The sequence below is a fragment of the Erythrolamprus reginae genome, chromosome 4 (genome assembly GCF_031021105.1).
Source record: "Erythrolamprus reginae isolate rEryReg1 chromosome 4, rEryReg1.hap1, whole genome shotgun sequence".
NCBI classification, from domain to species: domain Eukaryota; kingdom Metazoa; phylum Chordata; class Lepidosauria; order Squamata; family Dipsadidae; genus Erythrolamprus; species Erythrolamprus reginae.
In genome coordinates this window covers 49,506,563-49,524,618 of record NC_091953.1, presented here as the reverse complement: position 1 = coordinate 49,524,618, position 18,056 = coordinate 49,506,563, and positions in this window count along the sequence as shown.

Genomic DNA, 18,056 nt, shown 5'->3' with positions numbered 1-18,056 from the left:
CTCTTTCTCTCTCTCTTTCTCTATCTCTCTTTCTCTGCCTCTCTTGCTGTCTCTCTTTCTTGCTCTGTCTCTCTTTCTCTGCCTCTCTTGCTATGTCTCTCTTTCTCTCTCTCTCTGCCTCTTATATGTCTCTCTTTCTCTCTCTCTCTCAGCTGACTGCAAGCGGGAGCCCTGACAGCGGCAGCTGGACGTGGTGCTGGACACCGTATATGCCAGGCAGGCAGCGCCAGCATGTACGACGTCCAGCAGAACGTCCAACCGCCACCGTCAGGACTCCCACTTGCAGTCAGCTGAGAGAGAGCGAGAGAGCGCTCCCTCTCGCCGCCGCCATCTCCCCCGACTGCCTGCGGCCGCTGCGGCCACCCCCCCGCTCCCATCGGACACTTGCCGTCGACGAAAGAGGAGCTCCAGCTGGGCGGGGCGCTGCCGGTACTTCCGTCCTGGGGCTCCCGCTCGCAGCTGTCCCCCTCCTCCTGCTCGATGCCGCGGTTTTCGGCGCTCTCCTGCTGGGCCCCAAAGAAAGAAGGCGGGAAAAAGGTGCGAAGAATGGAGCTCTCCTTCTTCCTGCCTTCTTTCTTTGGGGCCCAGCAGGAGAGCGCCGAAAACTGCGGCATCGAGCAGGAGACAGCTGCGAGCGGGAGTACCGGCAGCGCCCCGCCCAGCTGAAGCTTGGCGGCACACCTGGCCATGTCTCGCGGCACACCAGTGTGCCGCGGAACACCGGTTGGGAAACGCTGGACTAGAGGGACCAAGAGGTCTCTCCCTGCCGACAGACTTCGAAGTTTCGATATAAATATAATAAGTCATTTCTACCATAATAATCAAATACATTATTATTAGTGTTTGTGCTTTGGTGTACACCGTGTTCTTATTTTACACATGAAAACCGGGGGCCCCCTGGCCCCAAAAGAGGGCAGCAAATGGCCTCTGCCCAAACAGGCAGCGCAGCAGCAGGAAGCTGCCACCAAGGGCCCAACTGCCCTCCATACAGGGGCCACGAAACCCGGTGGGGGAGGGGCCGCTCACGCGAGCCCTCCACCCGAGCCCCCACGTCCCGAGGGGGCTCCGGAACGATCCCCTCCAGACGAAAAGAGAGGAAACAGGCACAAGGACCGGCCTCGCCGCCGAACACGAAGCCCCCCCAGACCGTTCCACGAGCCTCCGAGGAGGCTCCCAAAATGGCGGCCGCAACACGCGGCCGCCTGTTACTAAGCAGTGGGGGGGGGGCTCATGCCAGACTCCAGCCCCGAGGAAGAGGGGCAGACCGCAGGCCTCGTACGGGCTGAAGAGAGTAGCCTCCCCAAGCCTCCGACGAGGCTTCCGAAAAGACGGCCGACCACGCGGCCGCCGAAAGAAGCTCGAAGAGCAGACAACCATGTCTGCTCCAGCTGCCGGTCCGGGCGAGAAGGCTTGGCCCAGGGCCCGCAGGCCCTTAAATAGGGCCAGCAAGCCCCGCCCCTGATCGGCAGCAACGTCAGGCCTCGTAGGCCTGATTTTCGGCCGAAATCTCGTCTCGTGAGATTTCGGCCGAAAATAAGATGGCGGCCGCCATGAGGGAGTCCGGTGTCTGCCCGGTCCCTCCGGCAAATGCTGCCAGCCGGTAAGTCGACCGGCGCTATTTCATGTACTATTCAATGGTAACTTCATGGTAGGCAAAAATATTCTAAAATATATTAAAAGAAAACTAATATAAGAAATAACATTGGTCTTTCTAAAATCCCCAAACACAAAACTGTTATTATGCTATAGTGGCAAATAAACTCTTCCACACAACTTTAGTGCAATCATTGTATTCCCTACTTAAACATAGGCGCTGTGATAAAGAATGTTTATTTGAAATACTATGATTCCTTGACATTGCAGCATTTTCAGGATTCATAAAAAAATATTATACTTGATCTTAACCAAAAGTCTCAGGCTAATTCTAGTAAGTTGTTGCTATGGGCCCTTACGTTCTTTCTTTTTCTTTCTTCCTTTTGGGAATGAGCAACATACAAATTGCAAACATAATAAATAAATCCATACCTAACCACATTGTGCTTTTTAATATGGATATGTTCAGAGTTCTTCCAGATTACTATTATAATGTCAGGGTAATATAAAATTGGTGGTCATATGTTCAGCTGCACAAACGCATTTAGATCTGACAGAGATGTATGTATGTATGTATGTATGTATGTATGTATGTATTTTATTCATCCATCCATCCGTCCGTCCGTCCATCCATCCATCCATCCATCCATCCATCCATCCATCCATCCATTTATTTATTTATTTATTTATTTATTTATTTGATTTCTATGCTGCCCTTCTCCAGGGGACTCAGGATAAGCATAAAAAAGTACAAAATGAAAAATATAAAATCCTATGGTAAAAGCTACATTCAAGAATGCAAATAATTAAAATCTACTTTAAAAACCCCCAAAGCATTCATCCAACATTCATATCATCAAAGCCTTGTGAAAGGCCGGGCGGGTGGGGACAGTAGGAATCTCTGGAGGGAGTTGGTTGCAAAGGATTGGAGTTGCCACAGAGAAGGCCTTTGTCCTAGGCCCTGCCAGGCAATGTTCCCTCTAATTTTTTCGGTGTGGGCAGAAAAGTATAATGTCTAAGCAGCACATTTTTATGCCTGGCATGGATTGGTTAGAAACAAAAGGATATCACGTGACCTCAGGACACACAGCAACAATCATAAATATGAAACAGCAGCCAAGTTTTGATCACATGATCGTGGGGCCACTGCGAAGGTCCTAAGTGTGAAAAGGGCGCATAAGTCACTTTTTCAGGGCCATTTTGACTTTGAATGGTCAGTAAATGAACCATTGTAAGTCAAGGATAACCTGCCTTCCCCCATAGATGTTTTCTGTGGAGCTTCAAAATGGACTCCTGATCTGCTTCTAAAAGAGTGCACTGGTCAGACAGATAATCCTCAACTTCTGTTCTGACCCCAATGGAGGCCAACATTTCTATCTTCTGAGTAAGACGGTTATTAAGTGAGTTCTGCCTCACTTTACCACTTTTCTTGCCACAGTCGTTAAGTGAATCCCTGCAGTTGCTTGCCAGAAGATCCCAAAAGATGTTCACATAACCCTGGGGCATGGCCACCATCATAACTACGTTGTCAAGTGTCCAAAGTTTGATCCAATAACCCCTTTATTTTTCTAACAAAGTCCTTCCTTCCTAGAAGGAAGAATAGAAAAACTAAAATGGAAAAGGGGATTAAAAGGGGATACAAAAAAAGGAAAAAGAAAAGGGGTTGGTTCAAAGTTCTGCTCAGATTAAAGAAATTGGAGTTTGAGAAGGATTGATTAAGTTTGGAGTATTGTTTTGTTTGCTCTTTTTTCACTTTAATTATTTATTCTATTTAGATATATGAATTTAGGAATTGCTGATCTGTTTTAATAAAGTTAGGAGTATTGATTATAATAAGATATGTGGTAGGTGATACTGATTTGGATTAATGCATAAATGGAATTGAATTTAGAATTGTTGGGGAGATTAATGATATTAATGATTTTTAATTTATTGAAAATAGAGAATATTTAGAATGTTTTTCCTTTTTTTTTCTTTTCTCAAATTGACTGAAATTTAAGATTAACAATTAAGTAAGAAATGTAGATAAGTATTAATTGGCTAAATGTTAGATGAGCTGAAATAATTTTTAATTTGGGATTAGGCAAATGTGCTACTTAGAGGGCGGGAAGAAGTCTGAAATTCATATATGTTTATGTTTTGTTTTTAATTTTCTTTTGTTAACATCTGATTGGCTATACAAGGTTTTCTTGGTTTATAGAAAAATGTATAAAGAAAGAAGGAAGCACTTTGGCATAATGGTTAATAAGTTAGAAATATAATTGGTGTTGTACTTTTGGAAGGAAGATTAAGGAGAGAATTTAATTAAAAGAAAATGAATGTAACTGGATGACAAAATTAGAAAAAAAACTTTTGCAACTTTTGTGATGATTGATATTAGTTACTAACAAAATACCGCATTTTATTCATGGAAAATTAGATGGTACACTGTATTGTTTGAATGTATGTTGAGAGAGAAAAATAATTACCCCTCACCCAAAACAGTCCTTCCTTCCTCTGTCCCTCCATTCATTTCATTATTCCTCCTTCCTTCCTTTCTTCCTTGTTCCCTCCATTTCTCCTTCCTTCTTTCCTTCCTTCCCTCCTTCATTCCTCTTCACTTCTCTTTCCCTCCTTTTCTTTCTCCTTTCTTTCTTTCTCTCTCTCTTTTCCCTCTCTCTCACAAAAATTTATGTGCCCCACCATGTGCCTCGGGGGGGTGGGGGTGGGAGAGGCTCCACTGTGAAAGCCCAAATTATCAAATCTGTATTTAAAGTACGCTTAACGTTTAACAAAGCCAATGTCAAAAAATGTGAGAGAATTCTTGACAAATGAGAGGACTCCAAATAAGAGGGTGGTTTTTTATGAGGGTGGGTTTTTTTATCCCCACAAAATATTCTGTGAGAAAGCTTTTTCAATTTAACACATAGCTGAGACCCATGTAATGTGATCACTTATTGTTTTAACGAACAATTCCAATATTAAAAAGCAGGCAGGATAAATGAACTTGAGGGGGTGCGTCTCTGTCTCTCTGCTGAAAAAATGAGATTCCCCGCAAGAGGTGCTACAGAACACTCTTAAAACCATTTATGATTTATTAAATCATTCAGGTCTATTGATCATGTGGTAGCTGTAGAACTTCTAAGTAGCCAAAGTGTATTCGTGTCTCAAAAGCCTGCTTTTTGGATATAACTGGTTCTGGGACAAATGGCATCTAAGAGCATGGAAATTTAATATCAAATTAATATAATAATATCAAATTAACAATTTTGTCTTTTTATCCTTGGCTATTATTTCTCAGTTTGTCTGCTACTTATATTTTGGCTAGTTTAAAAGGAGAAAAGATTAAAGATTTTCAGACACTCAGTCAAATATGTTCCTTCAGCTTCACCAGCACGCTATGAATATTTTCCCCTTAATTCTTTAGCTAGAAACTACATTACAAAATGTGAAGAAATAGTCAGGCTGGAGAACAGTATTCCAATTTGCATATTAGTTCAGAAAGTAGAAGTAGGGCTCATTTGCTTATAAATGAGGACCAAACAAAAATATCCTTGTTTTATTCATGAGCAATATTGCCTATGGAGCTTACATGTATTAATGTCCCTTATTTCCCATCCTATTTGCTACATATCTAGATATTTATATCTTCCATGTAGTAATGAAGCCATATGTGTTCTGCTATTATAGAGCTTGATCCTATTACTGAAACATTGTTTTATTTACTAGTGGCATTTGGAATGGACAAGAAGGTTTGCATTTTAAGTATTTCACAACTACAAAAGCATCTAGTTATACAGGTTTTTTCCCCATTTCAATTTGAAAAACTTATATTTCATTCCATGGAGGAGCTTACAGCCCAAAATAGCTTAATTTGAAAAGATTTGCCATTGTCTATATTCCCAAGTGTTCATTATCCACAGATAAAAGCATTTAGACACAAGACAAATGCAAACTATCCCCAATGTTACATTTAGCAGGTGGATTGTAGGATGATTTCTATTTTTCAGTTGTATTTTTGAAATATTTTCAAAAACACTTGTTACCACACCATCTGATAGGCCCCTTTCCATGTGTTCATCAAAATAAAGCATCTGCTACTCAGCGTTACTAGCATGAGGCTCATAAGATTCATAGAAAATAAACAGTATCGGTACATTTATAGTAACTTCTGAAAACTTCCCTAACTGAAAATGCATAAATTGAAATGTTATAATTTAGATTTCATCCATAATAGATTCTAGGAGTTGAATTCAAACAATAAGCAAACGCTAAATATGATTGTATGAAAATCTACAGTTTAATGCCTATTTGCCGATGACTCTAAAGTGTGCAATAGGGTTGATATTCCAGGAGGGGTCTGTAATATGGTAAATGATTTAGCGTTACTAGATAAATGGTCAAAGCAATGGAAACTGCAGTTTAATGTTTCCAAATGTAAAATAATGCACTTGGGGAAAAGGAATCCTAAATCTGAGTATTGCATTGGCAGTTCTGTGTTAGCAAAAACTTCAGAAGAGAAGGATTTAGGGGTAGTGATTTCTGACAGTCTCAAAATGGGTGAGCAGTGTGGTCGGGCAGTAGGAAAGGCAAGTAGGATGCTTGGCTGCATAGCTAGAGGTATAACAAGCAGGAAGAGGGAGATTGTGATCCCCTTATATAGAGCGCTGGTGAGACCACATTTGGAGTACTGTGTTCAGTTCTGGAGACCTCACCTACAAAAAGATATTGACAAAATTGAACGGGTCCAAAAACGGGCTACAAGAATGGTGGAAGGTCTGAAGTATAAAACGTATCAGGAAAGACTTAATGAACTCAATCTGTATAGTCTGGAAGACAGAAGGAAAAGGGGGGACATGATCGAAACATTTAAATATGTTAAAGGGTTAAATAGGGTTCAGGAGGGAAGTGTTTTTAACAGGAAAGTGAACACAAGAACAAGGGGACACAATCTGAAGTTAGTTGGGGGAAAGATCAAAGGCAACATGAGAAAGTATTATTTTACTGAAAGAGTAGTAGATCCTTGGAACAAACTTCCAGCAGACGTGGTTGGTAAATCCACAGTAACCGAATTTAAACATGCCTGGGATAAACATATATCCATTGTAAGATAAAATACAGGAAATAGTAAAAGGGCAGACTAGATGGACCATGGGGTCTTTTTCTGCCGTCAGTCTTCTATGTTTCTATGTTTCTATGTTTCTAATGATGACCAATAATTTGGATCTAAAGTAAGTAAATTATATCTAAGTTGTTCAAGCCACTATCTTTGACAAGGCAGAAATGTTTCCTGGCTTCTTTGGTAGACACACGCCAATTCTAATTAATAATGAGGCCAGTGAGTAATGCTGTCTTCACAGTTTTCATATAAGACAAATTCAAGATAGTGGTGGCTTTGTTTAGCCTCCCACTGAGGATAAGCTGTTGGTGGTTGAAAAGAAAGCCATTAATAGTTTCCTGAGGTGAACTCCAGAGCTAGGGGAAAAGTGAATTTTGGCAAATCTATGAGTTAGGCCCATGGATTTAACTGTCTATCAATAGCTCGCACAAGCTAGCTGATTAGTGAATTGGATGGGAACTTCAAGATAATACAGAAGACAGTCATCTGCTTCAGAAAGCAGCCCACATCTAGTCAGCATGGGATGGAAAGATTGCCCAATTAAATAGCTGACAGGTGCTGAGTGGGTTGTGATGCAGGATCTCTCCCATTTCATTACATTTTTTACTGAGCATTTGTCAGCTGTTATTCTGCTTACCTGTAAACTTTTGAAAGAATATTTATTAGATTTGTTTTTTTAAAAAAATAATTTTTATTAAGTTTTCCCTTTAAAAAACATAAAAATTATATACATCCTTCAACAGAAATAGACAAACAGAAAAAAAGCAAAACAGTATAATTTAAAAACACAGTAAACACAATAAACACAATCACACAAGAGGGTGAGTCAAAAAGTAATGCCATTTTATTTAGGACAGATATAATCACTACATTTTTCAAAGTATAAGACGCACTGGTGTATAAGACGTACCTTAGGAAAACAAGGAAATAAGGCGTCTGCCACCTAGCGATTTGCCAAACAGCAAACAGCACAGATTATATATAATTCTATATAATTTATATATATTATATATAAATGGCCCTGGGTTGGGCCAAGAGGCAAATAAGGAGCTGTGATGTTCCTTCGATACACCAGGGTGATTCGACAAAAAAATATGTAACCCTTCCCTGGTGCAGAGCTGAAGGGATTGGATACTGTAGCCTAGAGGATAATTCTCTGCCTTACAAGGCAAAGGTTGCAGGTTCAAGTCCCAGTGGGTATGGCTAGCTGATGAGGCCAAAATAAGGCCGAAATAGATCTATCCTAGTCTCCCTTAATTTTCAAATTCAGCAAAAAAAATGTGACACACACACACACACACACACACACACACACACACAGTTTGCTGTGTATTTCTGTGCATGTGTGCCTGACCCATAGAAATATCAAAGAAGTGGAGAAATGTACATTATGGCAGTGTATTAATCCCAGAAAGTTTTCTTAAATGTAATCATACTTACTCCTTTCAATTATTTAAATAGAACTACTCCAAACTTGACTAAATCAGGATTTATGTCTGCTGCCTTATACTTAATACTAATACTTAATACTAAAACAAGACATTTCAGATTATACTTTTACGGATCTTTAAAAATGATGATAAATGATAAATATTTTAAATTTGTCTGATTGCTTATGATTTGTTTTTTACATGTTGTGAGCCGCCCCGAGTCTTCGGAGAGGGGCGGCATACAAATCTAAGTAATAAATAATAATAAATAAATAAATAAATGTGGCTTTCTGGAAGTATGCTCTGATATTTAAAATAATATACAATAAATACAATAGCCCTGGGTCTCTTCAGATCAAGGATTTATTTTAAAAAGCTTTTTCATTTTGTTAAGTTGTCTAGAACTATGATAAAGCAGTCTTTAAAAACCAAGTCTAATAATTTGAACATTCTATAGGCATTTATAATTACTGACTTACCTCCTTGCAACAAAAAACAAACAGCCAGTTTCAGCCTTTGCCTCTCCCTCCAGCCTCCATGCAGTTTTAGTTTTTCTTTCATTTTAGCACTTGCAGGCAACTTCGATCAACCAGCTGAGTGTCAGGAGGCAGATTATGCTGATTAGGCTTGTGCTAATCAGGCTTTGCTGCTCTTTGCCGTAAGGAAGTAAATTGCTGCAAGGAGGTAAAGTACTTTTTGAGGGTGGCTGGATGGGGCTACATTCAGTGTATAAAACGCATCCAAGTTTTCACCCTTTTTTGGGAGATAAAAAATGCATCTTATACTCCATAAAATATGTACCAACACAGAAACATGTAGCATTCATCAAAATGAATCTGATCTTCTGTGGATCACATCCCTACTTCTCAACACTGTTTCTCTCAATAGCAATGAGAGCATGTATCCCTGCCTTGTAAAATCTTGTTGACTCTTCTTTGAGCCACTTGTTCACTTCCTAGTCACTGGAATAATGTTTACCTCTCAAACCCTCTTTCATGGGGCAAAGAGATGATAGTCTGAAAGCGCTAAGTCTGGTTAGTATGCTGCGTTAGACAGTAAAAATAGTCAGCTTTCTCAGTACCTGTTCTGTCTGGGTTCCCCCAGACCTCAACACCAACTGGAAAAAACAGCCAGACACTCTGGTAAAAGCAAAAGTACTTTATAGCTGGAAAAAATAAACACAGAGGAAAACCTGTTCTTCCCAACAGACAGGCTATAATACTTTACAGCAGAGTCCTGATGTCCAGACAATACAGCAAGCTTCTTGCTGGCACACCCACCCCAAGGTTTCAGTAGTCAAAGGCACAAACCAGGATTCCAAGACGCCAAAGTTCACAGTCAGGTCCCAAGACTCTCAAAGATAAAACTCCACAAGCCAGGAAGGGTGGGTCTGCCTTTTAGCCTTTCCAAAGAGCACCACACCCAAACCCAGCTGTTGCCTCTTTAATGCTGAAAGTACCTAGCCAATTGGTCCCTTCGCTGTGTAGCTCTTCTCTGTCGCAGATCAATTATGGCTTGTGCATTTTCCTCTAAGGAATCCAGGCTGCTTGCTGGGGAGAGCTCCCTCTGGGGGGACTCTGGCTGTCCTCCCTCTTCTTCAGCCTGGGATTCCTCCTCCTCGTCTGCCTGCACCTCCTGTTCCTCATCCTCTCCCTCTGAGCTGGAAACCGACAGAAGATCAGCTGTTCCCTGAGGGGCCTCAGACGGAACCACAACAGTACCCAACGGGCATACACTTTTAAAAAGCCAAGTGATTTGACAATGTTGTAAGTACTTCCATGGCTCACTCCAAGATTTTCTGCTAACTCATCAGGAGTTATGCCTCTTTTCTGATCAGAGAATCTGCTTTTGCTTTATTGGCAGGATTCACAGAAGAGGATGGATGGCCAGAAAGGAGTTTATCGACTACGCTCACTTTTATCATTCAGATAATGGACCCACCTGTATACATTACTTTAATCTAAAGTATTGTCCTCAAACACATTTTGTAATCATCTATAAATGTTCACAGGGGGTTTCCCTTCAGCAACAAGGAATTCAATCACTACTCTTTGTTTTTGATGCAACTCTAAGGGGAATTTTGAATTTTCCTTGTGCATCTACAAACCTGAAAAGTAAGAAACAAAATATTTCAGAACGTAAATGATATAATCATTTATAACTGGGAAAAATTTCAAGTATTTTTTATCAAAAACATCACCTAACTAAATAAAATGGTGTTATTTTTTGATACACTCTTGTACAATCAACTACATACATAATGCCGACTAATACAAACTATTACAATGAAGTCACATTTCTTTGACTAGTTATTAGCTATTAGGTTAAAATTTTCTACAATTGTTTGTTCTAAGACTTATCTTCTTATAAACTATTAGAATATCAACTTTTATTTCAAAAGCTATTTTATTCATTTCATATTTGCTCCTATTTTATATGCATGTATATATATAAGAATATATATATATATAAGAAATAACTATATATGAAGGCTACATGATGAAGGCAAATAAGCCTGAAATAGATCTATAGTAATCTCTCTTCCTTTTCATTATCAGCAAAAATATGTTACAAGAAATAACTACCGTATTTTTTGCTCCATAAGACGCAGTTTTTTTCCTCCCAAAGTAGGAAGAAAAATCAGCCCCGTCTTATGGAGCGAAGATGCAGGCAGGGAGGGGGGGGGAGGCTGCAAACTCAGAAGCGCCATCCCGCCGGCTGGCTGGCTAGCTGCTGCCTGGCCCCCTCCCTCCCGGAGGAGGGTCTCCCTCCGCACCACCAGCGGCGCTCCCCCCGCCAGCCAGCCAGCCAAGCCCCGCGCCCGCCAGAACCGGCTCCTCGCTCTCCCCCCACCGCCCGCCGCATTTACAGGAGGTGGGGAGGGTCGGGCGGCCCGCCAAGGCCAGGAGGGATGCCGCTGCCCCCCCTTCCCTCTCTCCGGCTTCAATGTCGGGGGCGCATGGGCGGTTGCGCGCGCTCCCTATCTCCCTGCTAGCCCACTCGGAATATTCAAAATAAGAAAAGCCTTTGCCGGCGAAGGTTTTTCTTATTTTGAATATTCCGAGTGGGCTAGCAGGGAGATAGGGAGCACGCGCAACCGCCCGAGCGCCCCCGACATTGAATATCACCTTCGCCGGCCCCGCCTCTCCTGCAACCCCCTTGCTGAGAGCCCGGGACAGAAAGAGACAGAAAGAAAACAAGAGAGAGAAAGTGAGAAGAAGAGAGAGAAAGAGGGGGAGAGAGAGAGGGGGAGAGAGAGAAAGAGAGGGGGAGAGGGGGGAGAGAGAGAAAGAGAGGGAGAGATAGAAAGAGAGAGGGAAAGGGGGGAGAGGGGGGGAGAGAAAGAGAGAGGGAGAGGGGGGAGAGATAGCAAGAGAGGGAGAGAGAGAAAGAGAGAGGGAAAGGGGGAGAGAGGGGGGAGAGAAAGAGAGAGGGAGGGAGAGAGAGGAAATAAAGGAAGAGGAGAGAGAGAAAGGAAGAGAAAGAAAGAAAGAAAGAGGGATAGAAAGAGAGAGAGAGTGAGAGATGCTCAGTGAGCCTTTCTTTGAAGTTGCCTTTCTTTCTTTCTTTCTTTCTTTCTTTCTTTCTTTCTCTCTTTCTTTCTTTTTCTCTCTTGCTCTCTTGCTCTTTCATTCTTTTTTCTTTCTCTTGCTTTATTTCTTTCTCTTGCTTTCTCTCCTTCCTTCCCTCCTTCCATTTCTTTCATTCCCCCTCTCTATTTTTATTTCTCTTTCATTTTCTTTCTTGCTTTCTTTCTTGCTCTTTTTCTTTCTCTCTTTTACCTTCCCTTCCTCTATTTCTTCTTTTCTTTCTCCTTCCTACCTTCTTCCCTCCCTCCCTCCCTTCCTTCCTCTCTTACTCTCCCCTTTCATAAGTTTCCTTGCTTCCTTCCTCTGTTCCTGTCCCTTCCCCCTTTCTTTTTTTCCTTCCTTCCTTCCTTTCCTCCCTCCATTTCTTGCTTTCCTTTTCCTTCCTCCCTTCTTTCCTCCCTCACTCCCTTCTTTCACTCCTTCCTCTCTTCCTCTCCCCTTTTTGGATCAAAATATTTTTTTTCTATTTTCCTCCTCTAAAATCTAGGTGCGTCTTATCAGCAGGTGCGTCTTATAGAGCGAAAAATACGGTATATATATATAGTTGTTTTCTGTCCTACAGGTTCAAATCCCAGTAAGGGTATGTCTAGCTGACGAGAGCATAACAAGTGCAAAATAGATCTATACTAGGATCCCTTCCTTTCCACTGTCAGCAAAAATATGTATGTGTGTGTGTGTGCGAGCACCTGCGTGTGTATGTATGTATGTATATGTATGTGTGTGTGTGTGTGTGTGTGTGTGTGTGTGTGTGTGTGTGACAAAATGGGACAAAACTCAGAACAAATATTTCACTTAGCAACATAAATGTTGATCTCAATAATGGTCATAACTCGAGGACTATCTATATGTATCAAAGTAATCTGAACCAAATATTCATCTCCAAAGGTATTAATATTTCAGTAACAGGTCTTTAGTCAAACTGCTATAGACATAGGGCATGCAAGTTCTTTCAAAAAAGTATTATTCATAGAAAGGGATAGACAATAAGCTTCTCATAAATTCAAATTGGATAGCCTTGAAATGTGAACAATAGCAAATGTACAAAACTGGGCATGAAACAACAGTAGGCCCAGCAGCTTAATACTGAAAACTTTCATGTCTGCCAGGAGCAATGTGTTCTCATTGCAGATGGCAAATCAAATGACTAAACTGTAAGCTTTGTGAGATCAGTCTGTGACCTCTTCTGTTTGCTTTATCCAGGAAGTAGAGGACTGGTAATAGATCTACAGATATATAAACTCCTTTACTTGCTTTTAGAATGGGTATTGATTTCCTACGTATGATGGCTATGCTATTGGTTAAAAGCAACACATTCATTTTTGAATACTTTATTTACAGTTCCTCAGTTTGAAAACGTTCAACTAAAACCTCAAAACTCAGGTCTATGTTAATTAATGGAGAAAATATAGTAGCAGTGTCACCAGCATAAAGAAGTTTGCAACTTAGTTTTTGAGAGAAGGTAAAATTCCATTTGGAAATAACCTGCAAAATTCCTATAACATAAGCATTAAAGAGGACAGGAGGCAGAATGAACCCCAGCTGGACATATTTCTTGTGAAGGTAAAGTTGTAAAGTTGATGCTGTACTTAATTTATATGGAAGTATTCTGATAGTAACTTTACAGGCAAATAGTAATAGTATTAGCCACAGTTTCCAATGATCAATAGAGGAAACATAATTTTTGCTGTACTTTTCCTCAGGCGCTCCAATCAAAAGTCGCCTTCAGGAATGTAATCAAGGAATGATTCCTTGATCAAAAACTGATTCATTCTAAAGCCAGTTTATTCTACAATCAAAATATTTCATTTAAATAGCTGGACTATCAATCTTATGTATAGATGCCTACATATCTTTTACTTATTAAGATGATCAGCTTAATTGTTGATAATTACATATTTTACTTTCATGTAATTAGTGCTAAATCGAGGCAAAAACCAACAGACGTTTAGTTATTTTTGATTATCATTTTCATCCTGAGAAAAATATTGGTTCTTCAACAAAGTCTTTAAACTTTTTCTCCTATTAATTCCTTTCTAAAATTTTGTATAATCTGAATGAGTTATAAATGCAATCATTATTAATTACTTGGTATATATTATTCCTGAGATACCTTTCTGACAACTAGTTCTTCTGTTGGGTTGTATAACTTGACAGTTAAACATCTAAATAACTGCATAGGTTGGGAAAAGCTGTCCTTTGGTTTTCCTTACGCTGTAATTAACTAAGCCTACATGTTTTTCTCTTTCAGAGATGTAATATAAACTTTTCTTTTTTAAAATCTGTCTTTTTATATTTTAAAAAGAGGAAAAAGGATTGCATTTAGCGTTCCAAATTTGCTCTTTTCTGTTTTTTAGCTTTGAGTGTGTCCTTTATTTGAAAAACAATAGTTTAATAGTTCTATCTCTTAATTATCTTTTTAAAAGAAATAATTCAATTGAAGAAGAGGAAATAATAGTAACAATATTTTGATAAGCTTATAAATAGAATTAAAGTTTGTAAATTGCACAAAAGACCCTCTCCATGACCTAATTATTTAAATAGTGCAGATAAAAATTCCCAACAATTCTGACATCTGAATATAAATATTATATATGCAGTCTAATTATATTTTGTATTTTGTTTATTAAGAAATTATCCTGAGTTTGTTATCTTTTGTTCATTTGCCTGCTTTTTACTTTATTATTATATTTCCCCCCAAAAAAACCTTGTTGTTGCTTCTGTTATACATTCTGCATTTGCTCCGGCTGCCAGAGATGAAAAAGCCTATTGGGAAGAGTTCTACATAATATTCCCCTCTTGAGATATTTAATTCAAGTGTGGGAAGCTGCAGATTGCAGAAGATATGGTTGCACAATGAAAAAGAAGAACATTACCAATGAGAATTGCACCTGTTTTTTTTTCTTTTACATTGAGTAACTTTGAAAAAAAATGCAACACAAATTATAAATAAATTAAATAATGGTATGCTGTGAATAAATTCATTTCAGTCAATCTGATCTTTTTGCTTTATTAGTTCCTATTGGATTTTTTTTGTTTGTATGGTTAGTCACATAGTCAGCCATAGGTTCATTCACCTATTGAATCCTTCAAAATGTCTTGGGATATGGAGATATTATTGCAGATGTTGTTGGTGTTAACCATATTGTTATTCCTCTTTTTAAATTTTACCACAATTTAGGCAACCTTTTTACAATGTTAATACTATGGTCAAATCACTATGTGGTGGTGACTGTAGGGAATATTTCTGCGGAATATTTCTTTGGTAAAATAGATATCTTTGTATTTGACAAGCAATTTGAAAAATGAGTGTTGCTACTCACCTGATATGCCTCTTCTTGTAGGATGGAGCTTGCCTCCAAGAATGGGAAGGCACTACACTTTATCCAATCAGAAGTGAGTCAGAAGTATAAAAGCACCTGTGTACAATCACATCCCCTCTTTTGATGGGGGATGATGTATAGACCAACTGGATTCTGCCATAATCTCCACTACTAATAACCCTTCTATAAATGTCCAGCCAGGTGAAAAACAAGAGAGGGACTTGGAGGCTAGCTCCACCCTACACGAAGGGATATATCTGGTGAGTACCATTGCCCATTCTACATAGTGGCAGGAACTATCCTCCAAGAATGGGACATACCAAAGCCTAGTATCCTCTGGGAGAGTCAATCAAAATTGGCTGGGATCCCCTCAACCTGAACCATTTGTCCCAAGACCTATTGGCCAAACAATGCTTCCTCCAAGGCAAAGGCATCCAGTTTATAGTGGCAGATAAATGGCAATGGTGAGGACCAGGTGGCCATATGGTCCTTCATGGAGACCCGTGAAGACCAGGCAGTGGAGATTGCCACGCTGCAGGTAGAATGAGCTGTTACAGCAGAGGATCTTGGTAATAAGAGATATTCATAAGCCAGGGCAATAAAAGCATGCAGCCAACGAGCCATTGTGGCAGAGGAAGCCTTACAACCCAGAGAGGATGGTTGAAAGGACATGAAGAAGGCCTCAGATCTATAGAAAGAAGATGTATAATGTAGATATGAATCTAGGGCTTTCCACATATTCAACAGGTGGCAGCGCACTTCTACCTCTAAGGAAGGAGATGGGTAGAAATTGGGTAACACAATTTCCTGAGCCCTGTGGAAATAGGAGTTTAACTTCAGGATAAAAGTGGAGTCAAGCTGGAGGACCACCCTATCCTGGTGGAACATGCAAAGATCCTCTTGCATGGACAAGGTGTTGAGCTCTGAAATTTGCCAAGCTGATGTTACAGCAATGAGAAAAACTACCTTGTATGTAAGATGACGTAATGCTGAGATGGTCAAAGGTTCAAAGGGATCCCTCAACAGAGCCTGTAAGTTCCTGGGAAGATCGCAGGTCGGGTACCTATGGACTGGTGATGGAGAGATGTTGGAGGCTCCCTTAATGAACCTGCAAAGCAGGGGATGGGCAGATAGAGAATCCAGAGACCTGGAGGAGAGCACCATGGAGGGAATTCAGGCTACCAACAAAGCATGTTCAGAGCCAGACCCTTGGCCAGGCCCTGGTGCAGGAACTGCAGGAATTTACAAGCGTCAGGCAATCAGCTGTAGCCAGCAGGAATTGAGATGCTGAACTGACTCCTGGACAAGTGACCACTCTGTTGGTGGGATCTTCCAAGGAGGACACACAGAAAGAGACAGTAGGTCCGTGAACCAGGTTTTCCTGGGCCACTGCGAGGCCAGAAGAATCACTTCTGCTTTCTCCTGCAGGATCCTCCTGATTACATTGGGGACCAATGGCAGGGGAGGGAACACGTATAGAAGGCCCTGGAGTCAGGGGCAGTGAACTGAATCTGTCTCTTCCACATCCTGCGTCTGGTACCTCATGATGAACTGAGGTAGCTTGGTATTTGCTGGGTTGGCAAAGTGATCTATAACTGTCAGACTGAAGCGGGTGGAATAAATCTGGGTAAAGGCTCCATTCTGCTTGATTGATTTTGTGTCAGTAAACTGGTCTGCCCTCACATTGCTCATCCTGGAAAATAATAATAATAATAATAATAATAATAATAATAATAATAATAATAATAACAACAACAACAACAACAACAATAATTTATTATTAGATTTGTATGCTGTCCCTCTCCAAAGACTCTGCTACTAGAGACTGCAGGTGGTGCTCCTGCCAGAGATCCAACCTTTTCGCCTCAGCCATCAGGTGGCTGACATTGTTCCCCACTGTCAATATATGTGGGGCTTTGTGGTGACATTGTTTGTTAAGACCATCACATGGTGACTGAACAGGAGGAGCAGGAACTGATAAAGGGCCAGATACACAGCCCAGAGCTCCTGCAGATTGATGTTCAGGGATGTCTCTGCAGGGGACCCTGTGCCACCTCTGACAGTACATGACTCTCCTAACCCAAGGAACTCATGTTGGCTGTCATTGTCAGTCTGAGAGGCTCCAGGAGACAAGATCTCTTGTTTATGACCAGTGACATCCACCATCGAAGTGATTCCCGGACAGCAGCTGGAACCTGGACCTTGGCCGGGGAAGTTCTGTAGCCTGAGCACTGACATAGAAGAAGAAATCATTGGAGGATTCTGGAGTACAAGTGAGCCAAAGGTGTGATATGGATGGTGGAGATTATCTTCCCCAGGAGGGAGGACAGCTGGTTCAGGGGAACTGCAGTTCTATCTAGGACAGTGATGGTGAACCTATGGCATGGGGTGCATATCTGCTGGCATGTGAGCATTTGCCCTAGCTGAGCTCCAGCATGAATATGTGTGCTGACCAGCTGATTTTTGGCTCATATAAAGGATCTGAGAGAGCATTTTTGGCTTTCAGAGAGCCTCTGGGTGGGATAGGAGAGAGCATTTTTACCTTTCCCCCGGCTCCAGGGAAGCCTTTGGAACCTGGGGAGGGTGAAACACGAGGCTACTGGGCCCATCAGAAGTTGGAAACAGGTCATTTTCAGCCTACAGAGGGCCTACAGGAGGGGGAAAGCTGTTTTTGCCCTTCCACAGGCATTGAATTATGGTGTGGACACTAGCACATGCGTGATAGCATGCACCCACATTCTTTTGGCACACAAGAAAATAAGGTTCACCATCACTGATCTAGGATCAGATAGACCAAGTCTGATAGGTTGTCCGCTCCTGGGACAGGTACACCCTGCACTGCAGAGAGTCAATGATAGTCCCAAAATGTATCAGTCTGGTGGATAGGGACAGCTGACTCTTATCCTTGTTAACTAGGAACCTATGATAAAGGAGGGATGTCTGATGTTACCTGGTTATCCCTTTCCACTTGAGATTGAGAGGCAGACTGGATGAGGATGTCATCGAGGTAACATTGCATTGAGAT